The following is a 13,639-nucleotide window of genomic DNA, read 5'->3' on the forward strand; positions in this document are numbered from 1 at the left end:
TTGTTCTTCCAAGTACATTGACAAAACAGCAGCTAAATAAGGGTAGGCCAGACTGTGGTAGACTGTGACATGCATTTATGGAACAATGGGACTCTGAGAGACAGCCTTGTAGCTCACAGGAAGACATAAGATGTGCTATTTTGACTGCTTCAAAGCAGAACGGGGAACACACGCACACAAGGGAATTATGCTTCTTGCTTAATTCTGCCCAAAGTCCTCAAGATAGCTGAATTCTATTGTGATGTCATCAAGAACTTTCTGTTTCATTTAATTTCCTTTGCAATAAAGGACAACAATTTCTAATGACATCACATAAGAAAAATTGATGTCATCATAAATCTGCTACCATCCGTTATCTTTATGCCAAAATGTAGAAATCTTCAACAATGGGATAACTGAAAATATATGTCTCCAGTATAGAGACCATATACTATCCCTAATGGAATTTGAATCGGTGAACAGAAAAAGATCAACAATTTGGGCATGATTAAAAAACACCACCACATTAAAGATTTAGCTCAACAAACTTTAAAAAAAAAAGAAAGAAAGAAAGTAATTAAATCTTACAAACCCAAGTGAGGATATTCAGATGGCTAGCCAGTTCTGGTTACTACTACTACTACTATTACTACTTTTATCTTGTAGCGTCTGGTCACAGAAACAAGAAGAAAGATACAGGAAGTTTTTACTTACAAGAATATAGCAGAGCTCGATCTTTTCTGTTTTTAAGGTGCAGCAATTTCAGCCTCTAAATGTAACTTCAGGCAGTCTGAAAAGAAACAGGTTAAAATCTCTTTCAGTTATAATTGGTATTTCAGATTTAATTAAAAATTAAACTTTCATAATGTTTCACCATCCAAAGCAATGCATTATCAGTCAAGCATAGCTTTTTTTTTAAGAAAAAAAAAAAAAAAAAAGAAACTCTCTTCCTAGAGTAGTTTTGTAATGAAAAGAAAAGAATCTAAAGAGGCAATTTTGAATATCAAAATATACCTCAGTGTTAAAGACTTTAAATGATATGATTTGGGAAGTCTATACTTCTGAATTTCAAGAATATTTTGTCTTATGCTTCATTTTTAAGGAGACAAAGATTTCACATCTTGAAGACTATTAAGAATGTTATTTTCAGACAAAAAGAAAGAATTGTAAAAAAAAAAAAAAAAAAACAGAAAGCACATACTGAAATAAAATTATTATTTAAACTTTAACCAGGAAAAATTTTAGATTCAAATCATTGCAAAAGCAATGGATAGAATAGATCTAAACTAACACATTTAATGAGCCAAACCAGACTTGGCAATGTATTGGTTAGAGTATCGCACATCATGTTATTCCTGTTGTAAAACTTTAACATATACAGCTACTGTTGTTTAGGACTAAGACAGAGTGAATAGAGAGATATTCAAGAAATAAATCAGACTACCTAGTTTAAATAATTTTAATCTTCTGCCTTAAGTTTTGAAATTAAAAAAAATAAAACTTCTAAATTTCAAAATCCACAGGCTGAATGTTAAATTTCCAAGACTAATATAAAAGTACTATTTTTTTTTAGTAGTAGTACTACTACTAATTTTTATGTTTTTAACTCACATTCTTCTCTAGTCTTTCCCAGTAAAGAAAAAAATAACAAGAAAGCAATCATTTCTAAATCAAAGCATTACTATTTAGAATTCCAAATGAGTAACATGACAATGTTTATGGGGGCTAGTACAATTTTCTTTTAAATTTTCAATGAGCTTATTATTTCACTTTTATTTTTTAAAGAAGTAAATGTTTTGCAATGCTTTGTTATATTTATCTTTTTATATGTTACATATTATCTCTACATATTAGAATATGATAATAAATCATGTATGTTATAGGCAACTAAATAAGAGAGCATGCTTATTGATCACTTATGGATTTTTCTTTTTTCCTTCAAATATATATTAAAGTATATGTTCACTGTGATTTCACTGACTGTATTATATTGTCTTTGTGTAATATATATATATATATATAATTTTTATGTATACAACAAACTTAAAATGTTCCAGAATCATATACCAAACCCTATGAATGGGGTTTAGATTTCTTGTGTGTATGTGTGTGTGTGTGTTTAAATTATTGACAGTGACTTTAACTCAACTTTTCCCTCTATTTCACATATGCCTGAATTAAACTAAAAATGTGCCAGTGTATAGAAGACAGAAATTATGGAGGCGTCACCAGGGACAACTGAATGAGAGGAGGGGAGTGAACATATTTCCTTATAAGGCAACAAAACATTCATGAAAGAAACTGACAAAAATAACTCAAGCTCAGAAAATATATGGTATAACAATAATCCCCTGATAAATGATTCAAAAGCATAAAAATTATCTACCTCTAGATAAATTTGCATCACCAGCTGGCACTGTTCTACTTAATTCTACCAATTAAATATGGTGAATGAATATGACCCACCAAAGAGGGCAAAGAAGAAGAAAGGATAAGGACTTAGGTTATAGTTATACACAACTGGTTTGACTAGGGATAAATTAATTTAGTCCATCAACCAATCTGTATGATTTTTTTAAAAAAAGTATTTTACTGAATTGCTCTGCTGATTCAGATGAAATTATAAAGCCACTTCTGTGTATAGAAGATACAATATAAGTATTTTCTCACTTTCTCTTCCTTTTCCTTGATTAGTCCCTCTTGTTGTACATTATTTTCTTCTATTTTCATTTCTCTCTATTCTTTTTCTTCACATTCACTCTTTTTACTCAAAGAAACAATTCCAAAATCATATTTTTTTCACCCTGGGAGAGAAGACTTGGACACAAATATAACCTCATTCTAAATATCTGCTTCCAATGTAAGAAAAACTGTTAACAGTTGGGAAAGCAGATCATCACCATCATCACCAGTGGTAGCATTCTTCTGATCCTAATAAAATAAGGATTGTAATCTGTTTACATTTGACCCCATCATACAGGACCACAATAAGAATATAATAATAGGACTATTACTATAGCACTTGGGCAAACGACTAAATAAAACAGATGGATCTTATTCTGAGCCAGAACTCAAAAAAATACAGTAGCCAACTCACTGTTGGCGACTACATATTTTGGCCCAGGGATGGGGCCTGGAAGTGGGGCCAGTTGTTCTTTCATATGCATACAGTTCCTCTAATGGCTTCTTCAAGAGAAAGGCAGTAATTCTGCCTCAAAGTAGCTGAGTAGAGTGCCTTTATTTGTTATGTAGCTATAAGGCAAGATATCTGAGGAGTGTTTTGGAAGGTGTAGGGTAAAATTAAGAAGACATTTTGGCCTTGGAACTTAATTTGAAACACTCATGAATCCAGCATACCCTTCAAAAATTACCCTGTACCATTCGCATTTGCTAATTTAGAATGACTGACAAAATACTTCTAATCATTCTGTCTTTCATTGACATTCCTCCTACATTGTCCCCAATATCTGGAAAGTGTTTCTATCTTCTGTCTCCTAGAATATCTAGATTCCTTCAAACTCAGCTTAAGTGCCACCTTCTACATAAGGCCTTACTTGATTCCCCCCAACTTACATTGTGTTCCTCCTCAAAACACTGCCAGATATCTCTTCTGTAAATGTACATGTGTCTTTTCTGGAATGACATAAACTCTCTGAGGGCAAGAATTACTTTGCTTGTGTTTTTCTATCATCAAAACCTATTTCACCACCTGGCACACAATAGATGCTTAATAAATGTTTGTCAAGATAATGTATGGTTCTTAGCCTTTCAAATTTCAAACTCAGGCAGCAAAATCACTTTTATCAATCTCAACTATTGGCGAGATTCAATGAGTTAAACTGTTCCCAAGCTACATAAGTTACATTGGGAGACAGCTTGGTAATCAATGCAGACTATAAAGCCCCAGTGAATGCTTCTTTTGGCAGAAGTCTCTTACCTAGCAAGTTGCTCCATTTTGCACTTGGCTTTTAGAGGTTTTTCAGGGGGACATCAAATGTGGCATACTGTAGAAAACCAACATTTAGGCCAAAAGGATATATGTAGACAAGCCTACAAAAAATCAACAACTAAGGATGAAATGAAGTTTCTCATTGAATTAAAAAAAAAAAAACTTTCTAAAGTACACAGACAGTTGTGAGGATAAGATTAGGTAATTATCTCTCTGAGAAATAAACAAATAAATCTCACCAAATCTAATAGATTTAAATTAATCTCATCAATGCCCTCTTAATACTGTCACTGTCTCATGTAGTCAGTGACTAAACATTTATTAATATTATTTGCCAGATAATGTGCTAAAAGCTAAGAATACAAATACAAAAAAGAATGTTCCTGCCCCTAAGGAGCTTGCAATTTTATAAGAGAAAAGAAGATGCAAAAGGAAACTGAAAGGGGGGAAAGGGAAGATATCCAACAGAGGGTCACGATGAAGAATTTCAGAGGAATAGCAGATCATAACTGAATTATATTTTTGAAAATTCACTGATAGGCACTCAGTTAATTCATCCAGGCCCAATTCAATTTCCACTTTAAGAAGAAAAGTGAAGAAAAACAGTCTGTTAGTAGCAGAAAAGGCTTATTTATAATATTTTCATTCCATTTTGTTAGGGGAGCTTCCATCTCTTAATTCCAGGCCATCAAATTGGCTTCACTATCAACTCTCTTTCAAGAAAACACATTTGGCCTAATAAATTAGAATTTCTACATTCTCCTTTAGCTTACTGTGGGTAGGGATTGTTTCTGTCTTTGGGCTTGTATCCACAATACCAAGCACAGTGCCTGGAACATGATAGGAGCTTAATAAGTTTAAGAAATACTTGCTGGTTTATTGATTCAAAGGTTATCAATGCAAAAATAAACTCCTTCTGCTTCATATTAACCCTGGTAATCAATAATTACTCATTATTTCAAATATGTTAAGGATTCATTATTTATTCAATGTTAACCCTAATTCTACTAATGCAGATCTTCAACTCTATTCTTTCACAGAGAGTTTTTGAGAGTTGCTGGAAAAACTTATCATTTGCTAGCCAACCTTCTGGAAATGAACATCTTGGCTAGTATGGCCCTCAGAAGAGAGACATACAGTTCATCACCAGGTCTGTATACAAAAGCTTTCCAACTTAGCAAGATCTGCCAGAAGCTACACATTCTACTGGCAAAGGCATCAAGGACCCAGGGTTACCTCCATGCCATGATGAAAAGGATATTAGTGGCAAAACCACTCACACTATTAATCAAAATTCATGAGGAAGAAAAAAAAGAATTTATAAAATGAGGTACAGAAAAGAGTGAAATATAGGCTAAAAATGATAAATTTCACATATGGTTGTCTCCAAATATTAGATAATATTCACATTCTTGAATGACAAAGATTCATTCTGGTATTTCTGTCCTGGTAAGGAAGATGACCAGATTAGGCAGCCAGAGTTTTAGAAGACATAACTATATTCAAATTCAAAGTAAAATATACCAATGAAAAATTTATATAATGATACTTTCAAGAGTAAGACAGAGAGAAAAGTTTCTAAGACTGATCAGCAGACTCCTGAATAGGGAAACTATCAGTAGTAGAGAAAAGGAAATAATAAATTTGTATAAATTTATAAAAAAAGAGAGAGTAAGATTCCAGGAGATACATGGTTCCTTCCTCCTCCAAATTACTTATAATGAATAGAGGCTTTATATTAAGTTTACCTGTAGAATGTGGTTTCTACCTGGGATTTACAGTTCTCAAGGTAGATTTCAAAGGGTCCATGAATATAAATGGAAAAACTTATTACATCTTTATTTCTTTTACTACTAAATATTTTATTCTATGCATTTAAAAATGTTATTCTGAGACGGGATCTATAGGCTAAACTAGCCTGCCAAAAGAGTAACTCAGTCAGTTTCTGTTTCTCTCTCTCTCTCTTTCTCTTTCTTTTTCTCTCTTATACACACATACACACAAACACACACATAGATAAGAACCCCCTTCCAAATACATAGACTAATGCAAATTTTGTGTGCAAATAATTTTTAAATATTAGTATAAATTTTCTAATAATTTAGAAATGCCATTAATCCAGCACAAAATGATGTGTGTGTAGGGAGATGGAAGGCATGGTGTTTATATTTTATTTAGTAATATCATTTATACACTCCTCTTAAAAGCAAACCAGGAATTAGAATAATAGGGATATTACAAGTCAGGGTGAAGGGTCACTTTGGGGGGGGGGGGGAAGAACACCAAACAAGTTATATTCACCTGATTGTTGATGCATTTCTTAAATAAAGCTAATCTTTAGAAAATCTTCACAAATAGCCAAATCCCTGTTTAGCTGTTTGCTTTTTTTGTAAAGTCATTTTTCAGTCATGTCTGACTCTGCATGATCACATTTGAGATTTTCTTGACAGATACTAGAGTGATTTGATATTTCCTCCTATAGTTCATTTTATAGAGGAGGAAATTGAAGCAAATAGAGTTACGTGACTTTTCTAAGATCACATAACTAATAAGTGTCTGAGACCAGATTTGAATGCCAGAAGATGAGTCTTCCTGACTCCAGATCATACCACCAAGTTGCCCCTAGTTATTTACTACTTATGTCCTCGCAAGGCTTTGGGTACTATCTCAGAAATGGATTCTCACAAGAAGCCATAGGAAAGGAACAAAGTTGGTAACAGAATCACATGGAAAAAGCTGCATAGCATATATCTATATCTCTGGTAGCTTAAGCCAAAGTATCTAATTAATTCTCTCTTTTAGAAAGCTGTAAATGTATGTTGTAATTTTGGCCTCCTATTGCTTTCAAGAAGATTCCTTAGAATCTTAGGCCCAATAGTAACTTAATAAGATCTCATGAAGTATTTGACCATTGATCAAAAATCACTGATCACAGGAGTGATTTTAATTCATGAATCATTTATGATGCCTCATATATCTGTAGATATACAATCACAGAGATAGAGATTTAGAACTGGAAAGGGCATTAAAGTTCAGTTAGTCAAACTCCTTGACAGGAAACAAATGGCTAGTACTGGGATTGTTGCTCCCTGTCATACCTGAGTCAGATTAGGCAGGCAATGCAGTGCAGGAAAATGAATGATGTCATTGGGGTCAGAAGATGACTGAATTTGAATCTGACAGTTACTAATTTTGTGACCCTGAGCAATTATTTAATCTCTCTGAGCCTGTCCTTCCTCATCCTTAAAATGTCAATAATAATTAGCTAATGGAGGTATATCAAGACATTCCAATAAGAGTTGAAGGTATCCAATTTTATTTATCTAAATCCCTTCCCTACTTCCCCAAACCCAGGATTTTCAAAAAGAAAATTATAACCTTAGATAACTGAAATGATTAGGAATAAAGCAGCTTTGAATTAGGAATAGACAGGCTAGTTCTAGTCTAAAGAAATATTTTGAAGGGTTTGCCAATGATCTTAAGGGGGTACCTCTTATAAACTGAGATCAGGGCATATCACACTTAATGTATTCCCACTGTAATGGATACTTATTATTTATATTATTAGTTATTAATCCATAGTCATATATGTAGAACTTGAAGAGCTCTTATTGGTCATGTAAACTACCCCCTCCTAGATCCTGGAAAGACTAAGTAAGTTGAGCAGAGACACCCAAGTATAAAGTAGCAAAACTGGATTCAAACTTCAAATCCAGTGCTTTTCTACAGTGCCCATTGTACCAAAATGTCATCATTTATTAAACTTCTAAAAATTCAAGGCAAAAATATTTATAGGTAGGCCCTCATGTTTTCTATTCTGTACCTAAGAATCTCTCCAACAACACAAACACACATACACATGCATCTGAAAAAAACAAACTATCTCTCTTTCTATGGTCTCTGAGGAAGAGGGGCCCTTCTGCCAATAGCAAGTTCTTTTCTGGATAAACTCTACTGTCTGTTTCTCTTGTCACTCCCTCTGTCTCTCCCTTCAATATATTGGTTCTTATGACTTCTAAAACACAAAAAGATATCCCTTATTATAGAAAACAAACAAAACAAAACAAAATATTCACGTGCCCGTGGCATCCCTTCAAACAATTATCTTACATTCTTATTCTTATTCCCTGTCAGACTCCTGGAAAGGATTGTCTAGACTTGCTGCCTTGACTTCTTCACCACCTACTTATTTTTCATTCTATTGCAATGAGGCTTCTAATATCACCATTCTACTAAAGTTTGTCTTGCAGTATAAGTCTATGATGGCATATCCTGAGATAACAAGCTCTTGCAGGGAATATGAATGTGTATATTTGTTTTTGCAGAATTAGAGGAGAAAAGGGTAGGGAGAAAGGGGACAGACAGCAGGCATGTGAAACTCACTTCAAGATAGCCCTACATATTAAAATCATGATTTACACAATAGATAAATCAGTGACTAACAGTTTGATTTAAAAAAGAATTGCGTATGAAAATAGGTAGAATCATTTGTCCTTTTTCATACTGTTATGTGTATAGTAGGTATTAAAAATGCACAGAGTATTAACTGTTAAGAATCTCTCTGATGCCTTTGCAATTAAGGAAGCTTATTTTCTAGAATAGAATCTAGAATATCTATTTTAGGTACAGCTTTGAATGTACAGTATCCCAAATAATTATCTATCTATCTATCTATCTATCTAATCTCTCTGAATTGTCAAACCAGCTTATTTCTCTGATTGGTGAACCTATTAGTTATTCTTGTTTCTGTTTGAAAAGTAAGAAACTAACCAGAAACTCATATATTGTAAAAGCAAATGAACTGTCCATGGTTACATATCAGTCTGGGATGAAATGTATTAATGTAATAGAAAAAGGATTTGATTTGAAGTCAGAAGACTTACTTCAGATCTTGGCTATACAACTTACTCTATAGCTACCTTCAACAAGTCACCTTCTTCATCTCTAATATGAAGAGTATACAGTTTTCATTTCTATACAACTTTAATTATCATCAGCCCCAGTAACTCAGTGGCATTCCAAATATCTGGTAAACTCTACTGTGCCTGTGTGGTGAGTAATTTTGGTATGTGAAAAAGAACATATGAAACAACTTCAAAGTAGTAGTTTGAAATAGTAGTTTGAATTTTCTACTTCAAAGTCATTCTTGATAATGAATAGAGATAACTATTAAGATAATAGTTATACAGGGGGCAGCTAAGTGGCACAGTCAGGAGCACCTAAGTTCAGATCTGGTCTCAGACACTTAACATACTTCCTAGCTATGTGACCCTGGGCAAGTCACTTAACCCCAATTGCCTCAGCCATAATTTTTTTTTCTCTTTTCACCAAATCCCTTAGAGAAGATCTTAGATTTCCCCTCCTTGGATTACAGTACACTGAACCTTTCTGAGTTAATATGAACTAGCAAAAAAAAAAAAAAAAAGAATTCACTACCAAAGTCATTGACACTGTCAAATAATTTAACATCATAAACAAAGAAAGTCAATAGAAATGATAAGAAAAAATGGAACACCATCTGTTTTGCAGTTGATCCTTAAGGACCACTGGGGTCTTTCTATCTACCCTACAACTGAAAACACTTCTTTCTTTTTCCTCCCTCTCCCTTCTTTTTCCTTGCTTTCCCTTCCCCTTCCTCCCTCCCTTCCCTTTCCTCTTCCTCTTCCTCCTCCTCCTCCTTCTTCTCTCTCTCTCTCTCTCTTAAATAAATGCCTTTTACTGATTGACTGATTATTCATTCATATAACTAGTTAGTCTAGTAAAAGTCATGATCAATATACTGATATTGAACTAGTTCTCTAGCAGTTACATGGCAAAAAAAAAAAATCAGAGAAATCTTTTCATCACAATCCAAAAACAGATGCTACTTAGGAGTTTGAGAGTTTGATAAAAGATTTTTAAAAAAAATTTGGTTGTCAACAATAAAAAATTAACTTCTTTGTCCTAATGATTTTTGTTTCAATTGAAGAGGAAAGGATCCATGAGTGCAAAATTTAGTTTATCCTTGTGGTCTCTAACACTGTGTTTTAAAGCAGCTATTACATTCTCAATACATCTATCTTAAAATGTTTCCTTCCCCTGAAGAAGTGAGATGTGATGGTTGTATAAAATAACTGTTCCCATTCTAACTGTATCCTTGCACAAATTGTTCTATGTTTGTCATTTTCAAGGAGAAAAAGAATTGACTAGTAACCCTAATATACCCTTAATCAAGAGTGAACTGTAGAAATTCTTTCTTTTGTATTCTTTTCTATATTCTCAGTTGGATTCTTTCCTGTATTCTGCCCACATGACTCAAATAGTGATTGTAATGTAAGTTAGGATTAAGTAATCAACTCTCAACTAGGTAATCTTACCTGCAACTAAGTTACTGTTCGCAAATATCTAAAGTTATATCTTTCTTCCAGCATTTTATACATTCATAAAGGTTTTCTTATGCTATCATTTTACATATGCCCAAGGAATATAACTTTTACACTATAAGACATAGTTTGATGTTATATAGATATAGTTATATGAAATTATGTCTTCTAAAAATTCCCAAAGAAACATAAGCATTATTCCTTTCTTTAAACACCAATGTTAGAGGTAGTTCCACTGAATTGGCCAATGAAAATGAAAATTAGCAGGGCAATTCAAATATTAAAAAGCAAAATAATGTATTCTATAGGCAAATTATTGTTTAGATAATCCTCCATTTTAAAAATTATGGACACTACTGCTCAACTCTACTGTTAAAAAAGAAGCATTTATGTGCCACAAATGGTCAGGTGCCAGGACCTTAGACTTTGAAGTGAAATAGCACTTTCTTTCAAAGAGATTACATTCTATTAGGAGAGAAAAGTGTATAAAACAAGCATGTATGAAATAAAAATGAGTCAGCTGAGGTAGGGATCCTGGGATATCAAGAAATATTGGTAAGAGATCTTCAGTGAAATGGTAAGGATGAAATTTTTAATACTTAAAAAGTGAAAAGTGGCATAAAGTTTTAATGCTCAGTTGTCAAAAGTCCAATACCAATTAGACTTGAAGGCTACTCTCTTTCTATGAATTCTGCTCTGTTGAATTACATTACATCCTCCAACTCAGATCATCTTCAGTACATAAAATTATATTTAAAAGTGCACACACAACCTGCTATAAGTAGGAGGCTTCAACCATATATTCATATAACTTCCATACTCATTCTGGCTTAACAACAAAATGCACAATATATCACTATGTATTTCATTAGGGCAGGTGTTTCAATAGAGTATCAAGTTGAGCAGATAGAAAAAAATGTGCTGAGTGTAATTTATTTATATTTTAACAAGACCTTAGACAGAATGTATCACACAGGAATCTAGAGGCTAGAACTGCATGCCAGATAAAAACTGCTTCAGAGTTAGGAACCTATAAGTGTTATTTAATCAATGATATTGCTTCTCACTGGTGAGAGGGATTTAGCAGATTCCACAGGGATAGGTAGTACGGTCTGTGACCAACATTATTCAATACAGTCATTAAATATTGAGACAGAGATATAAATTTTCTAAGTTATGGTATATTTTCAAAGCACAAGACTAGATGATAAACTGAATACTAAAATTTTAAGAATGGTGGACACAGATTAATTGCATCTTTGATATAGGATTGGTGGTGCTCATTTTCTATACTCCATCACTTCACACTTAGAACCCCCTCAATGTGCAATAGGATGAAATATTGGAAGAGGGAAGCCTGGTACACTGGAAAGATAACTGGATTTCATTTATTTATTTTGAAATCAGATATTCTAGATATAAATTCCAGCTTTGCTACTTGCTACTTGTGTGATTCCAGGGATGTCATTCAGCATTGTCAGGCTCAGGTTACACATCTATAAAAAGAATTTATATTAGACGCAGTCTTTTCATTTTACAGATAAGAAAACAGATTCAGAGAAGATCAATAACTTGTCCAAGGTCAAGTAGTAATTAAAAAAAAAACAGAAATCTCAACCTAGTAACTGTCTCTCCAAGGAGAAATTATTCATTTCTTATTTAAGATTTGTTTTTCTACTTTATTTATTAAGATATTACAACCACACCTTCCTTAAGGATTGTCATATTTTGAAAACAAAATAGAACAATCATCCAATAATTAGAGTGCTTTTAAGTAGGAATCAGAACAGGAAGAGCTTCTGGTCTAGAACTCAATGGGCTGAGTTTTTCACCTCTGTGATATGGAAGAGGCTATCACAAATAGTTTTTGTCATTTAATGTGTGCTATTGATACCTACAGCACTTAGAACACTGTAGAAATTCTATATATCAGCATTATGGGAAGTATTTCCTCTAAAAACACATGGACAAAAATAATAAAGATCTGTCCAGTTTCTAATGATTTTTGTATACCTAAGGAAAAGGAGTGATAGTGGTATGAATACGCAAATAGCTTAGTCACACATAGTAAAATACAACAAAATCGTAGGTAAATCAAAATTTCTCAAGGCCGTGGATTTCATTATTAATTAACTGAAAGAGATGGACTAGAACTCTGCAGTCTAAAGTGATGTCTTCCCTATAAAGTTCTACTCATGACTTGTTTATTAATTTGACAATTAGTCCTACTGTGGCATCTTTTTTCTTTTTGTTTTGTACTATTATTTAAATTTTATACTTTTATTTGGTATTGTATTGATGTCTGGTAAAATCTGTTAAGAACATAAATTATTTGAGGGCAGGGAACCAAGTCTTATGCTTCTTTGAAATAAGTAACTATAGGGGCATCTAGGTGGCTCAGTGGATAGAGCACTAACCCTGAAGTCAGGAGGACCTGAATTCAAATGTGACCTCAGACACTTAACACTTCCTAGTGGCCTAACCCTGGGTAAGTCACTTAAACTCAACTGCCTCAGCAAACAAAAAAAAAAAAAAAAAAGAAGTAACTATATAGTCCCTTTAAAGCTCACACACTGCTTTAGACATAATAGGCATCAAGTCAATACCTCCACTGTACCTATTTTAAGAATGAGGAATAAAGAAACTAAGGCTGAAAGAGCTCAAGCCAGTCGTAGTTAATATACTACTGCCAGGTAGAATGAGGAGCCCTTGAGGCATGTTTAATTGTTTTTCATTTGTATGTATGACTCCATTTGTTTTTGGGGGGGCAAAGATACTAGTTTGCTATTTTCTTCTCCAACTCATTTTACAATTGAGAAAACTGAGGCAAACTGGGTCACACAATTAGGAAGTGTCTGAGGCCAGATTTGAACTCAGGAAAGATGAATCTTCCTGACTCCAAGCCTAGAATTCTATCCATTGAGCCATCTAGTTGCCCTCTTGTGTTATAAAGACCCCCCCCAAAAAAAATCAGACCCTATTCTTAAGGAGCTCACAAAAATAACTTTTGATTTCATTATAAAGGTCAGACACAAGCCTAAAGGAGGAGGGCTAAAGGATTTTGTGTCACTAGGCCCTTAATAAATATATTTTGAAATTTCTATGGTTTTTCAAAATCAGACTGAAAGAAAGAATAAAATGAAAGTTAGAATAGCAGCAGAATAAAAATGACAATGGGAAAGCAAATTAGCATAGATTATTACAACAACTACTGAAGCACAAGTTAAAGTAAGTGAAAATTCATTAAGAAATCAAATATAAATATGAGCAAGCACCTTTCCAATACAATGTTAAAAATAAGGTTTAAAATACACTTTCACAAAATGTCCAAAGAAATACATATTCTGCA

The 13,639-nt window shown here is 33.3% G+C and overlaps 1 protein-coding gene across 15 annotated transcripts in view; it reads right to left on the bottom strand.

The window, feature by feature from the left end:
• Positions 1-13,639, bottom strand: part of ZBTB20 (zinc finger and BTB domain containing 20) — a 1,022,251-nt gene that overhangs the window by 587,129 nt on the left and 421,483 nt on the right. For 12 of the 15 annotated variants that reach the window (XM_031963653.1, XM_031963649.1, XM_031963650.1 and 9 more), the window contains 2 exons: positions 3,917-4,029; positions 694-769 (listed from right to left, as the gene is read on the bottom strand). The gene's annotated coding sequence lies outside the window, so the exon portion shown is untranslated. The remainder of the gene's footprint in view (positions 1-693; positions 770-3,916; positions 4,030-13,639) is intronic. The other 3 variants (XM_031963663.1, XM_031963662.1, XM_031963656.1) reach the window with 1 other exon arrangement.

This window comes from Sarcophilus harrisii, chromosome 3, assembly GCF_902635505.1.
Source record: "Sarcophilus harrisii chromosome 3, mSarHar1.11, whole genome shotgun sequence".
NCBI lineage: Eukaryota > Metazoa > Chordata > Mammalia > Dasyuromorphia > Dasyuridae > Sarcophilus > Sarcophilus harrisii.